Source organism: Octopus sinensis, linkage group LG13, assembly GCF_006345805.1.
Source record: "Octopus sinensis linkage group LG13, ASM634580v1, whole genome shotgun sequence".
Classification (NCBI taxonomy): Eukaryota; Metazoa; Mollusca; class Cephalopoda; order Octopoda; family Octopodidae; genus Octopus; species Octopus sinensis.
The window spans coordinates 37,505,088-37,507,587 of record NC_043009.1 but is presented as its reverse complement, the minus strand read 5'-3'; the positions used below and the strand labels follow the sequence as shown (position 1 = coordinate 37,507,587).

The 2,500-nt window shown below is 37.7% G+C and overlaps 1 protein-coding gene and 1 long non-coding RNA gene across 5 annotated transcripts in view; one reads left to right on the top strand and one right to left on the bottom strand.

Moving 5' to 3' along the window:
• Nucleotides 1–699, bottom strand: part of LOC118765798 — a 9,998-nt gene extending 9,299 nt beyond the window's left edge. Inside the window, exon 1 of the long non-coding RNA XR_005001678.1 lies at nucleotides 486–699. This is a non-coding gene — a long non-coding RNA (uncharacterized LOC118765798). The remainder of the gene's footprint in view (nucleotides 1–485) is intronic.
• The window catches only part of LOC115218280 (glycine receptor subunit alpha-3-like), a 196,286-nt gene that overhangs the window by 1,881 nt on the left and 191,905 nt on the right, over nucleotides 1–2,500 (top strand). The window lies entirely within an intron of this gene.

Here is a 2,500-nt window from a genome sequence, read left to right as displayed (position 1 = left end):
TTATTCTTTGTAAGCCTAGTACTTATTCTATCGGTCTGTTTTGCCGAACCGCTAAGTTACGAGGACGTAAACACACCAGCATCGGTTGTCAAGCGATGTTGGGGGGGGGGGCAAACACAGACACACAAACATATACACACACATACATATATACGACGGCCTTCTTTCAGTTTCCATCTACCAAATCCACTCACAAGGCTTTGGTCGGGCCGAGGCTATAGTAGAAGACACTTGCCCAAGGTGCCACGCAGTGGGATTGAACCCAGAACCATATGGCTGGTAAGCAAGCTACTTACCTCACAGCCACTCCTGCACCTTCCTCACTTTAATTTTTTTTTTACGAAATCCCACGTTTTAGGCTATGGAGATTCCGATACAGAAAAAAAATTTCAAAAATCGCAACTTCAAAATTTAAATCCCCCTCCCCCATTTCTTCACTTTTGCGAAATACGTACAAAAATACGGAGATAATGATTCTGAATAACTTTTTTTCAGAATCATAATCTCCGTATTTTTGTACGTATTTCGCAAAAACAAAATTTCCGGAAAAAGTGAAAAGTGAAATGAGGGAAGGGTGGGGACTGAAATTTTGAAGTTGCGATTTTTGAAAATTTTTTTTCAGAATCGGTATCGCCATAGCCTAGACGTGGGATTCCGTAAAAAAAAAAATTAAAGGTGGGGGAATGGTTCCGTTTACATCTCCGCCATGAGAACCCATATAATACATACATGCATACATGCATACATACATACATACATACATACATACATACATACATACATACATACATACACATTCTTTACAAACATTAAATCATACATATCCACATACATGCATACGATGCATACACACACACACACATATATACACACACATATATACACACACATATATATATATATACAGGCGTACATACATGCATGCATACATGCATGCATACATTCATGTACCTACATACTTATAAACATACACACACACATATATATGTACCCATTTACGTACATACACACATATACGTGTATATATATATATATACATACATACATAGTTCATACATAATTACATACATACATACATACATACATACATACATACATACATACATACATGTGCCTGGTGTACCCTTATCAGACGTGTAGTCATGATGGGTATACTGGGCTTCGAATATTTTACCCCAGTGTAATTTGAGGAAGACTTGGTCGTCCTAAGTGGGTACCCCAAATTTTCTGCAATTTCTTTAAACTGTAAAGTAAAAGAGAGGGAGCAACTTCCAAGTTTCTGGGTAATACTTAACCAAGAGAGTTTGGCAAGATTGTTTGTAAAAGAGTGGACTCAGCTAAAGGCAGCGAAGGATAGTCAGATAGCATTGTTAAACCGCGGGACATATTAAGTGTAACATCCCGAGAACAAATAGATTAAAATCCTGCAAAGTTTCTGTTTACCTAATTCACTCACAAAACATTGATTCAAGCCGAGGATGAGGTAAAAATCACTTAATCAAGGTGTCGCAAGCGTGCGCACATATACACACACATATATACATACACACATATATGCACACGTATACTTATATACACGTACATATAAACTTGCGAACATGCACGCATATATACATATATACATGCATACTTACGTATAAAAACACATATACGCACGCATATGCACCGCCCCATATATATATATATATATATATATATAATATATATATAATATATATATATTATATATATATATATATACAGAGGCTTAGGGAACTCAATTTGTACTCCTTGGAACGAAGACGAGAGAGATATGCAGTGATATACATATGGAAAATCCTGGAGGGACTAGCACCAAATTTTGGAATTGAGAGCTGTTCCAATCCCCGTACAGGACGTCACTGTGTGGGCCAAAGGTCCCGTCTTCCACATCCAGGGTAAGGAGCAGATACTGTAATAGCCTGGGGTTCAGGGGCCCTCAGCTGTTCAACAAACTGCCAAGAAAACTAAGAGATCTACATGATGCGGATGTGGACATTTTCAAAAAACATCTAGACAAGCTGCTTTCCGGGATCCCAGATGAACCCACTGCAAGGTACGAAGGTAACCTAAGGGCAGCAGCTACAAACTCTCTCTTAGATCAGTGGCCAGCCACGGCAAACTGGACTTAGAGAGGGTAGCAACAAGGGCGGTGCCCCAGCATGGCCTCAGCCGGATGGCTGAAACAAGTAAAAGAGTAAAAGAGTATAATATATATATATATATATATATATATATATATATATATATATATATATATATATATATATATATATATATACATATATCCGTGCAGCATCTATATTATTTGCCATGCATATCATCTCTTATGTCTCTTATGTCACTTCCACTCACGCCAGCTCAATTTAATTCGTCCTTAGTCGAAAGATACCTGTTGTTAATGTCCTGTTGTTGCATTTGTATTTGCGTACCATTTCTCCGTTTTTTTTGTCCTTGCTTTCGTATACATTCGCTGCTTTCT